Here is a 21,539-nt window from a genome sequence, read left to right as displayed (position 1 = left end):
CCTATTTGGCGAAAGAAAAACTGATCTGGGTGGCTTCATAAGCCACTTCCTGCACTTTATGCCACGATTGGAAGAAAGCGTTAAACAAGGCCTCGAAGCGTCTATAACTGTGCGTGAAGTTGAGGCTGCTATAGAAGAACTAGGCTCAGGAAAGGCACCTGGGCCGGATGGATTAAGTGCAGCTTTCTACAAAACATTTAAAGCAGAAATAGCACCAATTATGAAGGAATTTTTAGTGCAGTCCTACAAAAACAACCGAATACCCGCGTCATTCCGAACAGCTCAGATGGTCCTGATACCAAAATCTGACGATCCTGTAAAGCGCTTCTCTGTTGCATCGTACCGCCCCATTAGCCTTGCGAACACTGACTATAAAATTTTTATGAAAATACTGGCGAAAAGGTTACAGAGCGTAATAAAAATTTTAGTTGGAACCCACCAAACGTGTGGGATTAAAGGGCGCACAATAACTACCAATGTACACGTCGCCAGGAGCATTCTAGAATGCGTCGATGCTTTCGAGGGTAAAGTTGCAATGTTGCAGCTAGACCTGGAGAAGGCATTTGACCGTGTGGCTCATGATATTCTCTTCGAGATTTTAGAATACACGAACATAGGATCAGTGATTATTGATGGCTTAAAAATGGTGTACACAGATTGCAGCACACGGCTAATTATTAACAAGAGTCTCACGAGAAGCGTCAATGTCTGCTCATCTCTGAAACAGGGGTGCCCAATTTCGTCATTGCTTTTCGCAATATACCTGGAGCCTTTTTGCTTAGCCATTAAAGAGAACGAGAAAATAAGAGGTTTCAAATTACAGCAAAGTGAAGTGAAAGTGCTTTCCTATGCAGACGATCTAGCAGTGTTTTGCGATGACTATGACAGTGTCAGCGAAGTGGTAACTCTGGCGAAAACTTATTGTGAAAAAACAGGTAGTGCCATAAACTGGGATAAGTGCATCGGGTTTTGGCATGGCGCGTGGCAAAGCAAACCACGCAGTTTCGCAAAGATACAGTGGGTGACCACGCCTGTGAGATATCTTGGCGTGCCGCTTGAGCATTACAAAGACAGTAAGCAGTTCTGGGAACAGGAAACACAGACGGCGAAGGAACAAGCGCTGGCATGGCAAGGGCGCAATCTCTCAATGTTCGCGCGCTCCACTGTGTGCAACATTTTTCTGGTTGCAAAAATATGGTACATACTACAAGTGCTATTCATGTCGCGAGTGAATGTACAAAAACTGCATCGAGTGTTTGCTGTGTTCATTTGGAACTCAACCTGGGAACGCTGCAGCCGCTCTAATCTGTTCAGATCAGTTCGCAGCGGTGGTCTTGGACTATCACACCTATTTGTACGCCAGATTGTATCGCGGTTTATGTTCTTGCGGAACCACAGTGATCCATTTTTGCGCACCATGACACAAGTGCGATTAGGTAATCTGTTACCTGACTTCCTTGTCTCGTGTTCGACTGTTCACTCCCCTCCAGTGAAAGGTTTCCTTCAGGAAGTAGTGCTATCTTTCCGTATGCTTAGTGTTCGATTCTCGCTAGAATATTTAAGTTCCGTCAAAAGAAAGAAATTGTACCATGATATGATAGACTCATTAATGCCAGTTCCAATGTATAGGCTAGCATACTATGGAGGTTCAGGCGATGATGTCCTCAAAAGGGTCAAAAGAATGCCTGTGAAACCATCGGTAAAATCATTCTTCTTCAAACTCCACACAAATACCTTGCCTGTAAAGACTTGGCTGGCCGACAAGGGAATATATGTGCCGTAGACCACCGATTGTATAAAGTGTAAAAAACCAGAGACTGTCGATCACGTCTTCATTGATTGTTGGGATCCCTTTTTTCATTGGGACATCTTACAACGAACATTAAAGAAAGCATTACCAATAACCCCACGTGGTATCAGATACTTAGACACAGGCAATAACGATATTCCATATGACCTTATTATGCTGCTGAGCCTCCATAGTATATGGTCCACAAGAATGTCGGTATGTCATGCTGATGTGAATGCCCATTCTGTACGAGAAAACTTTATTGAAAGTGTCGTCTACATGCGTGAAGTGTACAAAGCCCAGAAAGAACCGCCCGATTGGTTGCCGCTGTTCGATGAGTTGGCGAAATTCAAGCGATATTAATTTCAGAGAGTCAGCATAAGCTAAGCTGATTCTCTTTTAACAATGTATTCGCATGGCATTTCTGTGACAAGAAAATAAAGAAAAAAAAAATCGGCCATACCATGCTGAATACGCCGGTTCTCGTCCGATCCCCGAAGCTAAGCAGCATTGGGCTCGGTCAGTACTTGGGAGGGAGACCACCTGGGAACACCGAGTGCTGATGGCACCTTTCTTTTTAATTTTTTTTTGCATGTACTTCTTTTTATTATTATTAGTGTTATTATTTTAGTTGGCATGTTGCGCATGTAGGCGTAAAGCTGTGGTGAGTGGACGCGTTGGCGAAATGTAAACACTCATCATCCGCAGCATCTCGTACGTCAACATATCGATGTGAGCTTCGCGCGCACAAATTAAAACAACATGAAAGACGCGGCATGATATTACGCGGAGTAATACGGCGACAAGAAGTGTCACTAATCGCGCAAATTATTCGCATAAACTGCGAACTGCATCGCTATTACACGCGTGCAGGTTGGTAACATCACATAGACGGCAGCACATTCCAAGCCACCTAGCTGTGCAAGCCGCGGAAAAGCACACACAACGTGTTACGTCCACTCTCCTCTGCACAACTCGCACACGCAATTTTCTCTTTTCTAGCGCAGATCAACAAATTCAAACCACGTAATGAGACGTTTCCGTAACCCGTAAAGACTATTCATTGTAGCTGTAGAGAGCCAATGCTCATTTTTAGATGCAGGTGACATCAGAAACCTTCGTTTCTCGCCATCGGCCATACCATGCTGAATACGCCGGTTCTCGTCCGATCCCCGAAGCTAAGCAGCATTGGGCTCGGTCAGTACTTGGGAGGGAGACCACCTGGGAACACCGAGTGCTGATGGCACCTTTCTTTTTAATTTTTTTTTGCATGTACTTCTTTTTATTATTATTAGTGTTATTATTTTAGTTGGCATGTTGCGCATGTAGGCGTAAAGCTGTGGTGAGTGGACGCGTTGGCGAAATGTAAACACTCATCATCCGCAGCATCTCGTACGTCAACATATCGATGTGAGCTTCGCGCGCACAAATTAAAACAACATGAAAGACGCGGCATGATATTACGCGGAGTAATACGGCGACAAGAAGTGTCACTAATCGCGCAAATTATTCGCATAAACTGCGAACTGCATCGCTATTACACGCGTGCAGGTTGGTAACATCACATAGACGGCAGCACATTCCAAGCCACCTAGCTGTGCAAGCCGCGGAAAAGCACACACAACGTGTTACGTCCACTCTCCTCTGCACAACTCGCACACGCAATTTTCTCTTTTCTAGCGCAGATCAACAAATTCAAACCACGTAATGAGACGTTTCCGTAACCCGTAAAGACTATTCATTGTAGCTGTAGAGAGCCAATGCTCATTTTTAGATGCAGGTGACATCAGAAACCTTCGTTTCTCGCCATCGGCCATACCATGCTGAATACGCCGGTTCTCGTCCGATCCCCGAAGCTAAGCAGCATTGGGCTCGGTCAGTACTTGGGAGGGAGACCACCTGGGAACACCGAGTGCTGATGGCACCTTTCTTTTTAATTTTTTTTTGCATGTACTTCTTTTTATTATTATTAGTGTTATTATTTTAGTTGGCATGTTGCGCATGTAGGCGTAAAGCTGTGGTGAGTGGACGCGTTGGCGAAATGTAAACACTCATCATCCGCAGCATCTCGTACGTCAACATATCGATGTGAGCTTCGCGCGCACAAATTAAAACAACATGAAAGACGCGGCATGATATTACGCGGAGTAATACGGCGACAAGAAGTGTCACTAATCGCGCAAATTATTCGCATAAACTGCGAACTGCATCGCTATTACACGCGTGCAGGTTGGTAACATCACATAGACGGCAGCACATTCCAAGCCACCTAGCTGTGCAAGCCGCGGAAAAGCACACACAACGTGTTACGTCCACTCTCCTCTGCACAACTCGCACACGCAATTTTCTCTTTTCTAGCGCAGATCAACAAATTCAAACCACGTAATGAGACGTTTCCGTAACCCGTAAAGACTATTCATTGTAGCTGTAGAGAGCCAATGCTCATTTTTAGATGCAGGTGACATCACAAACCTTCGTTTCTCGCCATCGGCCATACCATGCTGAATACGCCGGTTCTCGTCCGATCCCCGAAGCTAAGCAGCATTGGGCTCGGTCAGTACTTGGGAGGGAGACCACCTGGGAACACCGAGTGCTGATGGCACCTTTCTTTTTAATTTTTTTTTGCATGTACTTCTTTTTATTATTATTAGTGTTATTATTTTAGTTGGCATGTTGCGCATGTAGGCGTAAAGCTGTGGTGAGTGGACGCGTTGGCGAAATGTAAACACTCATCATCCGCAGCATCTCGTACGTCAACATATCGATGTGAGCTTCGCGCGCACAAATTAAAACAACATGAAAGACGCGGCATGATATTACGCGGAGTAATACGGCGACAAGAAGTGTCACTAATCGCGCAAATTATTCGCATAAACTGCGAACTGCATCGCTATTACACGCGTGCAGGTTGGTAACATCACATAGACGGCAGCACATTCCAAGCCACCTAGCTGTGCAAGCCGCGGAAAAGCACACACAACGTGTTACGTCCACTCTCCTCTGCACAACTCGCACACGCAATTTTCTCTTTTCTAGCGCAGATCAACAAATTCAAACCACGTAATGAGACGTTTCCGTAACCCGTAAAGACTATTCATTGTAGCTGTAGAGAGCCAATGCTCATTTTTAGATGCAGGTGACATCAGAAACCTTCGTTTCTCGCCATCGGCCATACCATGCTGAATACGCCGGTTCTCGTCCGATCCCCGAAGCTAAGCAGCATTGGGCTCGGTCAGTACTTGGGAGGGAGACCACCTGGGAACACCGAGTGCTGATGGCACCTTTCTTTTTAATTTTTTTTTGCATGTACTTCTTTTTATTATTATTAGTGTTATTATTTTAGTTGGCATGTTGCGCATGTAGGCGTAAAGCTGTGGTGAGTGGACGCGTTGGCGAAATGTAAACACTCATCATCCGCAGCATCTCGTACGTCAACATATCGATGTGAGCTTCGCGCGCACAAATTAAAACAACATGAAAGACGCGGCATGATATTACGCGGAGTAATACGGCGACAAGAAGTGTCACTAATCGCGCAAATTATTCGCATAAACTGCGAACTGCATCGCTATTACACGCGTGCAGGTTGGTAACATCACATAGACGGCAGCACATTCCAAGCCACCTAGCTGTGCAAGCCGCGGAAAAGCACACACAACGTGTTACGTCCACTCTCCTCTGCACAACTCGCACACGCAATTTTCTCTTTTCTAGCGCAGATCAACAAATTCAAACCACGTAATGAGACGTTTCCGTAACCCGTAAAGACTATTCATTGTAGCTGTAGAGAGCCAATGCTCATTTTTAGATGCAGGTGACATCAGAAACCTTCGTTTCTCGCCATCGGCCATACCATGCTGAATACGCCGGTTCTCGTCCGATCCCCGAAGCTAAGCAGCATTGGGCTCGGTCAGTACTTGGGAGGGAGACCACCTGGGAACACCGAGTGCTGATGGCACCTTTCTTTTTAATTTTTTTTTGCATGTACTTCTTTTTATTATTATTAGTGTTATTATTTTAGTTGGCATGTTGCGCATGTAGGCGTAAAGCTGTGGTGAGTGGACGCGTTGGCGAAATGTAAACACTCATCATCCGCAGCATCTCGTACGTCAACATATCGATGTGAGCTTCGCGCGCACAAATTAAAACAACATGAAAGACGCGGCATGATATTACGCGGAGTAATACGGCGACAAGAAGTGTCACTAATCGCGCAAATTATTCGCATAAACTGCGAACTGCATCGCTATTACACGCGTGCAGGTTGGTAACATCACATAGACGGCAGCACATTCCAAGCCACCTAGCTGTGCAAGCCGCGGAAAAGCACACACAACGTGTTACGTCCACTCTCCTCTGCACAACTCGCACACGCAATTTTCTCTTTTCTAGCGCAGATCAACAAATTCAAACCACGTAATGAGACGTTTCCGTAACCCGTAAAGACTATTCATTGTAGCTGTAGAGAGCCAATGCTCATTTTTAGATGCAGGTGACATCAGAAACCTTCGTTTCTCGCCATCGGTTGTTGTCGATTTTACCTTGAATGAAGTTTTCTGGCGAGTTATCTGTATTTACGCCCCTAATAGAGAGAGCGAGAGACAGTCTTTTTTTGAACGAGTTGAGGATTATTTAAAGACCGATAAGCTTTTGGTTTTACTTGGCGATTTCAACTGTGTTTGTTTTCCAGAGGATCGCGTGAAAAAACTGCCGCTGAATGACCGTAGTGCACTGCTATTGAACAATCTTGTCAGTGAATACAACCTGGAAGACGTCGGCTATGTGTTGTACGACCACAGTGTTCCGCGTTTTACTCATTTTCAAGGACTTAGCCATGCTCGGCTAGATAGAGCTTATGTGTCACTGGAACTGGTTCCGTTATGTAAAACGTACGAGAACAACCAAGTCTCTTTTAGTGACCACAGTTTGGTTGCCTTCACAATAGGAACAAAAGAACGAAAAACAAACTTCTCGTGGGATTTGTGGAAATTTAACGATAAGTTACTCAACGATGACTGTTTCGTAAATGACATTAAAGAAAAACTTGGACGATTGATTGTAGCTGAAGAGAAATATGTAGTAACCATGTGGGAAGATTTTAAAAATAAAGTGAAGATGAGTGCTATAGAAAGGGCAACTAAACTGAAACAAGAAGAAAAACGGAAAGAAAAAGCCCTGAGGAGTAAACTCGAATTTCTACTGAATGTAGAAAGCACAGAACCTGGCCAAGTCATGAAGGAAATCAAGAAAGTTAAAAGCCAGTTAGAAATCATCGATACAGAGAAGTACCGTGGTGCCATGATAAGATCCCGTGCAGAAAGATTGTGGCAAGGGGAAACACCGAATAAACGTGCGCTAAGTGACGAGAAAGCTTACGCTCGCCGCAGTGATATAAAACAGATAAGCTACAATGACGAAGTAACGAGTGACCGCAGGACCATTGAACGCGCCTTTGTTGAACACTATAGAGACCTATTTGGCGAAAGAAAAACTGATCTGGGTGGCTTCATAAGCCACTTCCTGCACTTTATGCCACGATTGGAAGAAAGCGTTAAACAAGGCCTCGAAGCGTCTATAACTGTGCGTGAAGTTGAGGCTGCTATAGAAGAACTAGGCTCAGGAAAGGCACCTGGGCCGGATGGATTAAGTGCAGCTTTCTACAAAACATTTAAAGCAGAAATAGCACCAATTATGAAGGAATTTTTAGTGCAGTCCTACAAAAACAACCGAATACCCGCGTCATTCCGAACAGCTCAGATGGTCCTGATACCAAAATCTGACGATCCTGTAAAGCGCTTCTCTGTTGCATCGTACCGCCCCATTAGCCTTGCGAACACTGACTATAAAATTTTTATGAAAATACTGGCGAAAAGGTTACAGAGCGTAATAAAAATTTTAGTTGGAACCCACCAAACGTGTGGGATTAAAGGGCGCACAATAACTACCAATGTACACGTCGCCAGGAGCATTCTAGAATGCGTCGATGCTTTCGAGGGTAAAGTTGCAATGTTGCAGCTAGACCTGGAGAAGGCATTTGACCGTGTGGCTCATGATATTCTCTTCGAGATTTTAGAATACACGAACATAGGATCAGTGATTATTGATGGCTTAAAAATGGTGTACACAGATTGCAGCACACGGCTAATTATTAACAAGAGTCTCACGAGAAGCGTCAATGTCTGCTCATCTCTGAAACAGGGGTGCCCAATTTCGTCATTGCTTTTCGCAATATACCTGGAGCCTTTTTGCTTAGCCATTAAAGAGAACGAGAAAATAAGAGGTTTCAAATTACAGCAAAGTGAAGTGAAAGTGCTTTCCTATGCAGACGATCTAGCAGTGTTTTGCGATGACTATGACAGTGTCAGCGAAGTGGTAACTCTGGCGAAAACTTATTGTGAAAAAACAGGTAGTGCCATAAACTGGGATAAGTGCATCGGGTTTTGGCATGGCGCGTGGCAAAGCAAACCACGCAGTTTCGCAAAGATACAGTGGGTGACCACGCCTGTGAGATATCTTGGCGTGCCGCTTGAGCATTACAAAGACAGTAAGCAGTTCTGGGAACAGGAAACACAGACGGCGAAGGAACAAGCGCTGGCATGGCAAGGGCGCAATCTCTCAATGTTCGCGCGCTCCACTGTGTGCAACATTTTTCTGGTTGCAAAAATATGGTACATACTACAAGTGCTATTCATGTCGCGAGTGAATGTACAAAAACTGCATCGAGTGTTTGCTGTGTTCATTTGGAACTCAACCTGGGAACGCTGCAGCCGCTCTAATCTGTTCAGATCAGTTCGCAGCGGTGGTCTTGGACTATCACACCTATTTGTACGCCAGATTGTATCGCGGTTTATGTTCTTGCGGAACCACAGTGATCCATTTTTGCGCACCATGACACAAGTGCGATTAGGTAATCTGTTACCTGACTTCCTTGTCTCGTGTTCGACTGTTCACTCCCCTCCAGTGAAAGGTTTCCTTCAGGAAGTAGTGCTATCTTTCCGTATGCTTAGTGTTCGATTCTCGCTAGAATATTTAAGTTCCGTCAAAAGAAAGAAATTGTACCATGATATGATAGACTCATTAATGCCAGTTCCAATGTATAGGCTAGCATACTATGGAGGTTCAGGCGATGATGTCCTCAAAAGGGTCAAAAGAATGCCTGTGAAACCATCGGTAAAATCATTCTTCTTCAAACTCCACACAAATACCTTGCCTGTAAAGACTTGGCTGGCCGACAAGGGAATATATGTGCCGTAGACCACCGATTGTATAAAGTGTAAAAAACCAGAGACTGTCGATCACGTCTTCATTGATTGTTGGGATCCCTTTTTTCATTGGGACATCTTACAACGAACATTAAAGAAAGCATTACCAATAACCCCACGTGGTATCAGATACTTAGACACAGGCAATAACGATATTCCATATGACCTTATTATGCTGCTGAGCCTCCATAGTATATGGTCCACAAGAATGTCGGTATGTCATGCTGATGTGAATGCCCATTCTGTACGAGAAAACTTTATTGAAAGTGTCGTCTACATGCGTGAAGTGTACAAAGCCCAGAAAGAACCGCCCGATTGGTTGCCGCTGTTCGATGAGTTGGCGAAATTCAAGCGATATTAATTTCAGAGAGTCAGCATAAGCTAAGCTGATTCTCTTTTAACAATGTATTCGCATGGCATTTCTGTGACAAGAAAATAAAGAAAAAAAAAATCGGCCATACCATGCTGAATACGCCGGTTCTCGTCCGATCCCCGAAGCTAAGCAGCATTGGGCTCGGTCAGTACTTGGGAGGGAGACCACCTGGGAACACCGAGTGCTGATGGCACCTTTCTTTTTAATTTTTTTTTGCATGTACTTCTTTTTATTATTATTAGTGTTATTATTTTAGTTGGCATGTTGCGCATGTAGGCGTAAAGCTGTGGTGAGTGGACGCGTTGGCGAAATGTAAACACTCATCATCCGCAGCATCTCGTACGTCAACATATCGATGTGAGCTTCGCGCGCACAAATTAAAACAACATGAAAGACGCGGCATGATATTACGCGGAGTAATACGGCGACAAGAAGTGTCACTAATCGCGCAAATTATTCGCATAAACTGCGAACTGCATCGCTATTACACGCGTGCAGGTTGGTAACATCACATAGACGGCAGCACATTCCAAGCCACCTAGCTGTGCAAGCCGCGGAAAAGCACACACAACGTGTTACGTCCACTCTCCTCTGCACAACTCGCACACGCAATTTTCTCTTTTCTAGCGCAGATCAACAAATTCAAACCACGTAATGAGACGTTTCCGTAACCCGTAAAGACTATTCATTGTAGCTGTAGAGAGCCAATGCTCATTTTTAGATGCAGGTGACATCAGAAACCTTCGTTTCTCGCCATCGGCCATACCATGCTGAATACGCCGGTTCTCGTCCGATCCCCGAAGCTAAGCAGCATTGGGCTCGGTCAGTACTTGGGAGGGAGACCACCTGGGAACACCGAGTGCTGATGGCACCTTTCTTTTTAATTTTTTTTTGCATGTACTTCTTTTTATTATTATTAGTGTTATTATTTTAGTTGGCATGTTGCGCATGTAGGCGTAAAGCTGTGGTGAGTGGACGCGTTGGCGAAATGTAAACACTCATCATCCGCAGCATCTCGTACGTCAACATATCGATGTGAGCTTCGCGCGCACAAATTAAAACAACATGAAAGACGCGGCATGATATTACGCGGAGTAATACGGCGACAAGAAGTGTCACTAATCGCGCAAATTATTCGCATAAACTGCGAACTGCATCGCTATTACACGCGTGCAGGTTGGTAACATCACATAGACGGCAGCACATTCCAAGCCACCTAGCTGTGCAAGCCGCGGAAAAGCACACACAACGTGTTACGTCCACTCTCCTCTGCACAACTCGCACACGCAATTTTCTCTTTTCTAGCGCAGATCAACAAATTCAAACCACGTAATGAGACGTTTCCGTAACCCGTAAAGACTATTCATTGTAGCTGTAGAGAGCCAATGCTCATTTTTAGATGCAGGTGACATCAGAAACCTTCGTTTCTCGCCATCGGTTGTTGTCGATTTTACCTTGAATGAAGTTTTCTGGCGAGTTATCTGTATTTACGCCCCTAATAGAGAGAGCGAGAGACAGTCTTTTTTTGAACGAGTTGAGGATTATTTAAAGACCGATAAGCTTTTGGTTTTACTTGGCGATTTCAACTGTGTTTGTTTTCCAGAGGATCGCGTGAAAAAACTGCCGCTGAATGACCGTAGTGCACTGCTATTGAACAATCTTGTCAGTGAATACAACCTGGAAGACGTCGGCTATGTGTTGTACGACCACAGTGTTCCGCGTTTTACTCATTTTCAAGGACTTAGCCATGCTCGGCTAGATAGAGCTTATGTGTCACTGGAACTGGTTCCGTTATGTAAAACGTACGAGAACAACCAAGTCTCTTTTAGTGACCACAGTTTGGTTGCCTTCACAATAGGAACAAAAGAACGAAAAACAAACTTCTCGTGGGATTTGTGGAAATTTAACGATAAGTTACTCAACGATGACTGTTTCGTAAATGACATTAAAGAAAAACTTGGACGATTGATTGTAGCTGAAGAGAAATATGTAGTAACCATGTGGGAAGATTTTAAAAATAAAGTGAAGATGAGTGCTATAGAAAGGGCAACTAAACTGAAACAAGAAGAAAAACGGAAAGAAAAAGCCCTGAGGAGTAAACTCGAATTTCTACTGAATGTAGAAAGCACAGAACCTGGCCAAGTCATGAAGGAAATCAAGAAAGTTAAAAGCCAGTTAGAAATCATCGATACAGAGAAGTACCGTGGTGCCATGATAAGATCCCGTGCAGAAAGATTGTGGCAAGGGGAAACACCGAATAAACGTGCGCTAAGTGACGAGAAAGCTTACGCTCGCCGCAGTGATATAAAACAGATAAGCTACAATGACGAAGTAACGAGTGACCGCAGGACCATTGAACGCGCCTTTGTTGAACACTATAGAGACCTATTTGGCGAAAGAAAAACTGATCTGGGTGGCTTCATAAGCCACTTCCTGCACTTTATGCCACGATTGGAAGAAAGCGTTAAACAAGGCCTCGAAGCGTCTATAACTGTGCGTGAAGTTGAGGCTGCTATAGAAGAACTAGGCTCAGGAAAGGCACCTGGGCCGGATGGATTAAGTGCAGCTTTCTACAAAACATTTAAAGCAGAAATAGCACCAATTATGAAGGAATTTTTAGTGCAGTCCTACAAAAACAACCGAATACCCGCGTCATTCCGAACAGCTCAGATGGTCCTGATACCAAAATCTGACGATCCTGTAAAGCGCTTCTCTGTTGCATCGTACCGCCCCATTAGCCTTGCGAACACTGACTATAAAATTTTTATGAAAATACTGGCGAAAAGGTTACAGAGCGTAATAAAAATTTTAGTTGGAACCCACCAAACGTGTGGGATTAAAGGGCGCACAATAACTACCAATGTACACGTCGCCAGGAGCATTCTAGAATGCGTCGATGCTTTCGAGGGTAAAGTTGCAATGTTGCAGCTAGACCTGGAGAAGGCATTTGACCGTGTGGCTCATGATATTCTCTTCGAGATTTTAGAATACACGAACATAGGATCAGTGATTATTGATGGCTTAAAAATGGTGTACACAGATTGCAGCACACGGCTAATTATTAACAAGAGTCTCACGAGAAGCGTCAATGTCTGCTCATCTCTGAAACAGGGGTGCCCAATTTCGTCATTGCTTTTCGCAATATACCTGGAGCCTTTTTGCTTAGCCATTAAAGAGAACGAGAAAATAAGAGGTTTCAAATTACAGCAAAGTGAAGTGAAAGTGCTTTCCTATGCAGACGATCTAGCAGTGTTTTGCGATGACTATGACAGTGTCAGCGAAGTGGTAACTCTGGCGAAAACTTATTGTGAAAAAACAGGTAGTGCCATAAACTGGGATAAGTGCATCGGGTTTTGGCATGGCGCGTGGCAAAGCAAACCACGCAGTTTCGCAAAGATACAGTGGGTGACCACGCCTGTGAGATATCTTGGCGTGCCGCTTGAGCATTACAAAGACAGTAAGCAGTTCTGGGAACAGGAAACACAGACGGCGAAGGAACAAGCGCTGGCATGGCAAGGGCGCAATCTCTCAATGTTCGCGCGCTCCACTGTGTGCAACATTTTTCTGGTTGCAAAAATATGGTACATACTACAAGTGCTATTCATGTCGCGAGTGAATGTACAAAAACTGCATCGAGTGTTTGCTGTGTTCATTTGGAACTCAACCTGGGAACGCTGCAGCCGCTCTAATCTGTTCAGATCAGTTCGCAGCGGTGGTCTTGGACTATCACACCTATTTGTACGCCAGATTGTATCGCGGTTTATGTTCTTGCGGAACCACAGTGATCCATTTTTGCGCACCATGACACAAGTGCGATTAGGTAATCTGTTACCTGACTTCCTTGTCTCGTGTTCGACTGTTCACTCCCCTCCAGTGAAAGGTTTCCTTCAGGAAGTAGTGCTATCTTTCCGTATGCTTAGTGTTCGATTCTCGCTAGAATATTTAAGTTCCGTCAAAAGAAAGAAATTGTACCATGATATGATAGACTCATTAATGCCAGTTCCAATGTATAGGCTAGCATACTATGGAGGTTCAGGCGATGATGTCCTCAAAAGGGTCAAAAGAATGCCTGTGAAACCATCGGTAAAATCATTCTTCTTCAAACTCCACACAAATACCTTGCCTGTAAAGACTTGGCTGGCCGACAAGGGAATATATGTGCCGTAGACCACCGATTGTATAAAGTGTAAAAAACCAGAGACTGTCGATCACGTCTTCATTGATTGTTGGGATCCCTTTTTTCATTGGGACATCTTACAACGAACATTAAAGAAAGCATTACCAATAACCCCACGTGGTATCAGATACTTAGACACAGGCAATAACGATATTCCATATGACCTTATTATGCTGCTGAGCCTCCATAGTATATGGTCCACAAGAATGTCGGTATGTCATGCTGATGTGAATGCCCATTCTGTACGAGAAAACTTTATTGAAAGTGTCGTCTACATGCGTGAAGTGTACAAAGCCCAGAAAGAACCGCCCGATTGGTTGCCGCTGTTCGATGAGTTGGCGAAATTCAAGCGATATTAATTTCAGAGAGTCAGCATAAGCTAAGCTGATTCTCTTTTAACAATGTATTCGCATGGCATTTCTGTGACAAGAAAATAAAGAAAAAAAAAATCGGCCATACCATGCTGAATACGCCGGTTCTCGTCCGATCCCCGAAGCTAAGCAGCATTGGGCTCGGTCAGTACTTGGGAGGGAGACCACCTGGGAACACCGAGTGCTGATGGCACCTTTCTTTTTAATTTTTTTTTGCATGTACTTCTTTTTATTATTATTAGTGTTATTATTTTAGTTGGCATGTTGCGCATGTAGGCGTAAAGCTGTGGTGAGTGGACGCGTTGGCGAAATGTAAACACTCATCATCCGCAGCATCTCGTACGTCAACATATCGATGTGAGCTTCGCGCGCACAAATTAAAACAACATGAAAGACGCGGCATGATATTACGCGGAGTAATACGGCGACAAGAAGTGTCACTAATCGCGCAAATTATTCGCATAAACTGCGAACTGCATCGCTATTACACGCGTGCAGGTTGGTAACATCACATAGACGGCAGCACATTCCAAGCCACCTAGCTGTGCAAGCCGCGGAAAAGCACACACAACGTGTTACGTCCACTCTCCTCTGCACAACTCGCACACGCAATTTTCTCTTTTCTAGCGCAGATCAACAAATTCAAACCACGTAATGAGACGTTTCCGTAACCCGTAAAGACTATTCATTGTAGCTGTAGAGAGCCAATGCTCATTTTTAGATGCAGGTGACATCAGAAACCTTCGTTTCTCGCCATCGGCCATACCATGCTGAATACGCCGGTTCTCGTCCGATCCCCGAAGCTAAGCAGCATTGGGCTCGGTCAGTACTTGGGAGGGAGACCACCTGGGAACACCGAGTGCTGATGGCACCTTTCTTTTTAATTTTTTTTTGCATGTACTTCTTTTTATTATTATTAGTGTTATTATTTTAGTTGGCATGTTGCGCATGTAGGCGTAAAGCTGTGGTGAGTGGACGCGTTGGCGAAATGTAAACACTCATCATCCGCAGCATCTCGTACGTCAACATATCGATGTGAGCTTCGCGCGCACAAATTAAAACAACATGAAAGACGCGGCATGATATTACGCGGAGTAATACGGCGACAAGAAGTGTCACTAATCGCGCAAATTATTCGCATAAACTGCGAACTGCATCGCTATTACACGCGTGCAGGTTGGTAACATCACATAGACGGCAGCACATTCCAAGCCACCTAGCTGTGCAAGCCGCGGAAAAGCACACACAACGTGTTACGTCCACTCTCCTCTGCACAACTCGCACACGCAATTTTCTCTTTTCTAGCGCAGATCAACAAATTCAAACCACGTAATGAGACGTTTCCGTAACCCGTAAAGACTATTCATTGTAGCTGTAGAGAGCCAATGCTCATTTTTAGATGCAGGTGACATCAGAAACCTTCGTTTCTCGCCATCGGCCATACCATGCTGAATACGCCGGTTCTCGTCCGATCCCCGAAGCTAAGCAGCATTGGGCTCGGTCAGTACTTGGGAGGGAGACCACCTGGGAACACCGAGTGCTGATGGCACCTTTCTTTTTAATTTTTTTTTGCATGTACTTCTTTTTATTATTATTAGTGTTATTATTTTAGTTGGCATGTTGCGCATGTAGGCGTAAAGCTGTGGTGAGTGGACGCGTTGGCGAAATGTAAACACTCATCATCCGCAGCATCTCGTACGTCAACATATCGATGTGAGCTTCGCGCGCACAAATTAAAACAACATGAAAGACGCGGCATGATATTACGCGGAGTAATACGGCGACAAGAAGTGTCACTAATCGCGCAAATTATTCGCATAAACTGCGAACTGCATCGCTATTACACGCGTGCAGGTTGGTAACATCACATAGACGGCAGCACATTCCAAGCCACCTAGCTGTGCAAGCCGCGGAAAAGCACACACAACGTGTTACGTCCACTCTCCTCTGCACAACTCGCACACGCAATTTTCTCTTTTCTAGCGCAGATCAACAAATTCAAACCACGTAATGAGACGTTTCCGTAACCCGTAAAGACTATTCATTGTAGCTGTAGAGAGCCAATGCTCATTTTTAGATGCAGGTGACATCAGAAACCTTCGTTTCTCGCCATCGGCCATACCATGCTGAATACGCCGGTTCTCGTCCGATCCCCGAAGCTAAGCAGCATTGGGCTCGGTCAGTACTTGGGAGGGAGACCACCTGGGAACACCGAGTGCTGATGGCACCTTTCTTTTTAATTTTTTTTTGCATGTACTTCTTTTTATTATTATTAGTGTTATTATTTTAGTTGGCATGTTGCGCATGTAGGCGTAAAGCTGTGGTGAGTGGACGCGTTGGCGAAATGTAAACACTCATCATCCGCAGCATCTCGTACGTCAACATATCGATGTGAGCTTCGCGCGCACAAATTAAAACAACATGAAAGACGCGGCATGATATTACGCGGAGTAATACGGCGACAAGAAGTGTCACTAATCGCGCAAATTATTCGCATAAACTGCGAACTGCATCGCTATTACACGCGTGCAGGTTGGTAACATCACATAGACGGCAGCACATTCCAAGCCACCTAGCTGTGCAAGCCGCGGAAAAGCACACACAACGTGTTACGTCCACTCTCCTCTGCACAACTCGCACACGCAATTTTCTCTTTTCTAGCGCAGATCAACAAATTCAAACCACGTAATGAGACGTTTCCGTAACCCGTAAAGACTATTCATTGTAGCTGTAGAGAGCCAATGCTCATTTTTAGATGCAGGTGACATCAGAAACCTTCGTTTCTCGCCATCGGCCATACCATGCTGAATACGCCGGTTCTCGTCCGATCCCCGAAGCTAAGCAGCATTGGGCTCGGTCAGTACTTGGGAGGGAGACCACCTGGGAACACCGAGTGCTGATGGCACCTTTCTTTTTAATTTTTTTTTGCATGTACTTCTTTTTATTATTATTAGTGTTATTATTTTAGTTGGCATGTTGCGCATGTAGGCGTAAAGCTGTGGTGAGTGGACGCGTTGGCGAAATGTAAACACTCATCATCCGCAGCATCTCGTACGTCAACATATCGATGTGAGCTTCGCGCGCACAAATTAAAACAACATGAAAGACGCGGCATGATATTACGCGGAGTAATACGGCGACAAGAAGTGTCACTAATCGCGCAAATTATTCGCATAAACTGCGAACTGCATCGCTATTACACGCGTGCAGGTTGGTAACATCACATAGACGGCAGCACATTCCAAGCCACCTAGCTGTGCAAGCCGCGGAAAAGCACACACAACGTGTTACGTCCACTCTCCTCTGCACAACTCGCACACGCAATTTTCTCTTTTCTAGCGCAGATCAACAAATTCAAACCACGTAATGAGACGTTTCCGTAACCCGTAAAGACTATTCATTGTAGCTGTAGAGAGCCAATGCTCATTTTTAGATGCAGGTGACATCAGAAACCTTCGTTTCTCGCCATCGGTTGTTGTCGATTTTACCTTGAATGAAGTTTTCTGGCGAGTTATCTGTATTTACGCCCCTAATAGAGAGAGCGAGAGACAGTCTTTTTTTGAACGAGTTGAGGATTATTTAAAGACCGATAAGCTTTTGGTTTTACTTGGCGATTTCAACTGTGTTTGTTTTCCAGAGGATCGCGTGAAAAAACTGCCGCTGAATGACCGTAGTGCACTGCTATTGAACAATCTTGTCAGTGAATACAACCTGGAAGACGTCGGCTATGTGTTGTACGACCACAGTGTTCCGCGTTTTACTCATTTTCAAGGACTTAGCCATGCTCGGCTAGATAGAGCTTATGTGTCACTGGAACTGGTTCCGTTATGTAAAACGTACGAGAACAACCAAGTCTCTTTTAGTGACCACAGTTTGGTTGCCTTCACAATAGGAACAAAAGAACGAAAAACAAACTTCTCGTGGGATTTGTGGAAATTTAACGATAAGTTACTCAACGATGACTGTTTCGTAAATGACATTAAAGAAAAACTTGGACGATTGATTGTAGCTGAAGAGAAATATGTAGTAACCATGTGGGAAGATTTTAAAAATAAAGTGAAGATGAGTGCTATAGAAAGGGCAACTAAACTGAAACAAGAAGAAAAACGGAAAGAAAAAGCCCTGAGGAGTAAACTCGAATTTCTACTGAATGTAGAAAGCACAGAACCTGGCCAAGTCATGAAGGAAATCAAGAAAGTTAAAAGCCAGTTAGAAATCATCGATACAGAGAAGTACCGTGGTGCCATGATAAGATCCCGTGCAGAAAGATTGTGGCAAGGGGAAACACCGAATAAACGTGCGCTAAGTGACGAGAAAGCTTACGCTCGCCGCAGTGATATAAAACAGATAAGCTACAATGACGAAGTAACGAGTGACCGCAGGACCATTGAACGCGCCTTTGTTGAACACTATAGAGACCTATTTGGCGAAAGAAAAACTGATCTGGGTGGCTTCATAAGCCACTTCCTGCACTTTATGCCACGATTGGAAGAAAGCGTTAAACAAGGCCTCGAAGCGTCTATAACTGTGCGTGAAGTTGAGGCTGCTATAGAAGAACTAGGCTCAGGAAAGGCACCTGGGCCGGATGGATTAAGTGCAGCTTTCTACAAAACATTTAAAGCAGAAATAGCACCAATTATGAAGGAATTTTTAGTGCAGTCCTACAAAAACAACCGAATACCCGCGTCATTCCGAACAGCTCAGATGGTCCTGATACCAAAATCTGACGATCCTGTAAAGCGCTTCTCTGTTGCATCGTACCGCCCCATTAGCCTTGCGAACACTGACTATAAAATTTTTATGAAAATACTGGCGAAAAGGTTACAGAGCGTAATAAAAATTTTAGTTGGAACCCACCAAACGTGTGGGATTAAAGGGCGCACAATAACTACCAATGTACACGTCGCCAGGAGCATTCTAGAATGCGTCGATGCTTTCGAGGGTAAAGTTGCAATGTTGCAGCTAGACCTGGAGAAGGCATTTGACCGTGTGGCTCATGATATTCTCTTCGAGATTTTAGAATACACGAACATAGGATCAGTGATTATTGATGGCTTAAAAATGGTGTACACAGATTGCAGCACACGGCTAATTATTAACAAGAGTCTCACGAGAAGCGTCAATGTCTGCTCATCTCTGAAACAGGGGTGCCCAATTTCGTCATTGCTTTTCGCAATATACCTGGAGCCTTTTTGCTTAGCCATTAAAGAGAACGAGAAAATAAGAGGTTTCAAATTACAGCAAAGTGAAGTGAAAGTGCTTTCCTATGCAGACGATCTAGCAGTGTTTTGCGATGACTATGACAGTGTCAGCGAAGTGGTAACTCTGGCGAAAACTTATTGTGAAAAAACAGGTAGTGCCATAAACTGGGATAAGTGCATCGGGTTTTGGCATGGCGCGTGGCAAAGCAAACCACGCAGTTTCGCAAAGATACAGTGGGTGACCACGCCTGTGAGATATCTTGGCGTGCCGCTTGAGCATTACAAAGACAGTAAGCAGTTCTGGGAACAGGAAACACAGACGGCGAAGGAACAAGCGCTGGCATGGCAAGGGCGCAATCTCTCAATGTTCGCGCGCTCCACTGTGTGCAACATTTTTCTGGTTGCAAAAATATGGTACATACTACAAGTGCTATTCATGTCGCGAGTGAATGTACAAAAACTGCATCGAGTGTTTGCTGTGTTCATTTGGAACTCAACCTGGGAACGCTGCAGCCGCTCTAATCTGTTCAGATCAGTTCGCAGCGGTGGTCTTGGACTATCACACCTATTTGTACGCCAGATTGTATCGCGGTTTATGTTCTTGCGGAACCACAGTGATCCATTTTTGCGCACCATGACACAAGTGCGATTAGGTAATCTGTTACCTGACTTCCTTGTCTCGTGTTCGACTGTTCACTCCCCTCCAGTGAAAGGTTTCCTTCAGGAAGTAGTGCTATCTTTCCGTATGCTTAGTGTTCGATTCTCGCTAGAATATTTAAGTTCCGTCAAAAGAAAGAAATTGTACCATGATATGATAGACTCATTAATGCCAGTTCCAATGTATAGGCTAGCATACTATGGAGGTTCAGGCGATGATGTCCTCAAAAGGGTCAAAAGAATGCCTGTGAAACCATCGGTAAAATCATTCTTCTTCAAACTCCACACAAATACCTTGCCTGTAAAGACTTGGCTGGCCGACAAGGGAATATATGTGCCGTAGACCACCGATTGTATAAAGTGTAAAAAACCAGAGACTGTCGATCACGTCTTCATTGATTGTTGGGATCCCTTTTTTCATTGGGACATCTTACAACGAACATTAAAGAAAGCATTACCAATAACCCCACGTGGTATCAGATACTTAGACACAGGCAATAACGATATTCCATATGACCTTATTATGCTGCTGAGCCTCCATAGTATATGGTCCACAAGGATGTCGGTATGTCATGCTGATGTGAATGCCCATTCTGTACGAGAAAACTTTATTGAAAGTGTCGTCTACATGCGTGAAGTGTACAAAGCCCAGAAAGAACCGCCCGATTGGTTGCCGCTGTTCGATGAGTTGGCGAAATTCAAGCGATATTAATTTCAGAGAGTCAGCATAAGCTAAGCTGATTCTCTTTTAACAATGTATTCGCATGGCATTTCTGTGACAAGAAAATAAAGAAAAAAAAAATCGGCCATACCATGCTGAATACGCCGGTTCTCGTCCGATCCCCGAAGCTAAGCAGCATTGGGCTCGGTCAGTACTTGGGAGGGAGACCACCTGGGAACACCGAGTGCTGATGGCACCTTTCTTTTTAATTTTTTTTTGCATGTACTTCTTTTTATTATTATTAGTGTTATTATTTTAGTTGGCATGTTGCGCATGTAGGCGTAAAGCTGTGGTGAGTGGACGCGTTGGCGAAATGTAAACACTCATCATCCGCAGCATCTCGTACGTCAACATATCGATGTGAGCTTCGCGCGCACAAATTAAAACAACATGAAAGACGCGGCATGATATTACGCGGAGTAATACGGCGACAAGAAGTGTCACTAATCGCGCAAATTATTCGCATAAACTGCGAACTGCATCGCTATTACACGCGTGCAGGTTGGTAACATCACATAGACGGCAGCACATTCCAAGCCACCTAGCTGTGCAAGCCGCGGAAAAGCACACACAACGTGTTACGTCCACTCTCCTCTGCACAACTCGCACACGCAATTTTCTCTTTTCTAGCGCAGATCAACAAATTCAAACCACGTAATGAGACGTTTCCGTAACCCGTAAAGACTATTCATTGTAGCTGTAGAGAGCCAATGCTCATTTTTAGATGCAGGTGACATCAGAAACCTTCGTTTCTCGCCATCGGCCATACCATGCTGAATACGCCGGTTCTCGTCCGATCCCCGAAGCTAAGCAGCATTGGGCTCGGTCAGTACTTGGGAGGGAGACCACCTGGGAACACCGAGTGCTGATGGCACCTTTCTTTTTAATTTTTTTTTGCATGTACTTCTTTTTATTATTATTAGTGTTATTATTTTAGTTGGCATGTTGCGCATGTAGGCGTAAAGCTGTGGTGAGTGGACGCGTTGGC

The 21,539-nt window shown here is 44.5% G+C and overlaps 11 non-coding genes and 4 pseudogenes across 11 annotated transcripts; all 15 read left to right on the top strand.

Moving 5' to 3' along the window:
• Positions 1-2,238: 2,238 nt before the first annotated feature.
• LOC139058231 (5S ribosomal RNA) lies at positions 2,239-2,357 on the top strand (annotated as a pseudogene).
• A 559-nt stretch (positions 2,358-2,916) lies between these two features.
• LOC139058591 (5S ribosomal RNA) lies at positions 2,917-3,035 on the top strand. Its single transcript, XR_011513577.1, has one exon. It is a non-coding gene; the product is annotated as a 5S ribosomal RNA (ribosomal RNA).
• A 559-nt stretch (positions 3,036-3,594) lies between these two features.
• Positions 3,595-3,713, top strand: LOC139058580 (5S ribosomal RNA). Its single transcript, XR_011513566.1, has one exon. It is a non-coding gene; the product is annotated as a 5S ribosomal RNA (ribosomal RNA).
• A 559-nt stretch (positions 3,714-4,272) lies between these two features.
• Positions 4,273-4,391, top strand: LOC139058569 (5S ribosomal RNA). Its single transcript, XR_011513555.1, has one exon. It is a non-coding gene; the product is annotated as a 5S ribosomal RNA (ribosomal RNA).
• Positions 4,392-4,950: 559 nt separating this feature from the next.
• Positions 4,951-5,069, top strand: LOC139058558 (5S ribosomal RNA). The gene has a single exon (XR_011513544.1). It is a non-coding gene; the product is annotated as a 5S ribosomal RNA (ribosomal RNA).
• A 559-nt stretch (positions 5,070-5,628) lies between these two features.
• Positions 5,629-5,747, top strand: LOC139058547 (5S ribosomal RNA). The gene has a single exon (XR_011513533.1). It is a non-coding gene; the product is annotated as a 5S ribosomal RNA (ribosomal RNA).
• Positions 5,748-9,498: 3,751 nt separating this feature from the next.
• On the top strand, positions 9,499-9,617 carry LOC139058230 (5S ribosomal RNA; annotated as a pseudogene).
• Positions 9,618-10,176: 559 nt separating this feature from the next.
• LOC139058536 (5S ribosomal RNA) lies at positions 10,177-10,295 on the top strand. Its single transcript, XR_011513522.1, has one exon. It is a non-coding gene; the product is annotated as a 5S ribosomal RNA (ribosomal RNA).
• Positions 10,296-14,046: 3,751 nt separating this feature from the next.
• Positions 14,047-14,165, top strand: LOC139058229 (5S ribosomal RNA; annotated as a pseudogene).
• A 559-nt stretch (positions 14,166-14,724) lies between these two features.
• LOC139058525 (5S ribosomal RNA) lies at positions 14,725-14,843 on the top strand. The gene has a single exon (XR_011513511.1). It is a non-coding gene; the product is annotated as a 5S ribosomal RNA (ribosomal RNA).
• A 559-nt stretch (positions 14,844-15,402) lies between these two features.
• Positions 15,403-15,521, top strand: LOC139058513 (5S ribosomal RNA). Its single transcript, XR_011513499.1, has one exon. It is a non-coding gene; the product is annotated as a 5S ribosomal RNA (ribosomal RNA).
• Positions 15,522-16,080: 559 nt separating this feature from the next.
• On the top strand, positions 16,081-16,199 carry LOC139058502 (5S ribosomal RNA). The gene has a single exon (XR_011513488.1). It is a non-coding gene; the product is annotated as a 5S ribosomal RNA (ribosomal RNA).
• Positions 16,200-16,758: 559 nt separating this feature from the next.
• Positions 16,759-16,877, top strand: LOC139058491 (5S ribosomal RNA). The gene has a single exon (XR_011513477.1). It is a non-coding gene; the product is annotated as a 5S ribosomal RNA (ribosomal RNA).
• Positions 16,878-20,628: 3,751 nt separating this feature from the next.
• Positions 20,629-20,747, top strand: LOC139058226 (5S ribosomal RNA; annotated as a pseudogene).
• A 559-nt stretch (positions 20,748-21,306) lies between these two features.
• Positions 21,307-21,425, top strand: LOC139058480 (5S ribosomal RNA). Its single transcript, XR_011513466.1, has one exon. It is a non-coding gene; the product is annotated as a 5S ribosomal RNA (ribosomal RNA).
• Positions 21,426-21,539: the final 114 nt, after the last annotated feature.

This window comes from Dermacentor albipictus, chromosome 3, assembly GCF_038994185.2.
Source record: "Dermacentor albipictus isolate Rhodes 1998 colony chromosome 3, USDA_Dalb.pri_finalv2, whole genome shotgun sequence".
NCBI classification, from domain to species: Eukaryota; Metazoa; Arthropoda; class Arachnida; order Ixodida; family Ixodidae; genus Dermacentor; species Dermacentor albipictus.
Note: the sequence above shows the minus strand (reverse complement) of the source record. Positions and strands in the feature narration are given on the sequence as shown.